Consider the following 242-nt stretch of genomic DNA (forward strand, 5'->3'; position numbering starts at 1 on the left):
TCAAAATATATGCTGTATGTGTGTGTATTTATATATACAAAATAAGTATACACAATACACACACATATGTTATGTAAACAAAAACTTTTATTTTGGATGCGATTAATCGCGATTAATCACTTGACAGCACTTATATATATATATATATATATATATATTCTACATTTCATGAAATAATCAAAGTTATTTTGTAGTTACTTTTAGAAAGTAGCTTAATTTAAGTTTGAATTTTTAAAAATATA

The sequence above is a fragment of the Sinocyclocheilus rhinocerous genome, unplaced genomic scaffold, assembly GCF_001515625.1.
Source record: "Sinocyclocheilus rhinocerous isolate Xijiao unplaced genomic scaffold, SAMN03320098_v1.1 scaffold1198, whole genome shotgun sequence".
NCBI lineage: Eukaryota > Metazoa > Chordata > Actinopteri > Cypriniformes > Cyprinidae > Sinocyclocheilus > Sinocyclocheilus rhinocerous.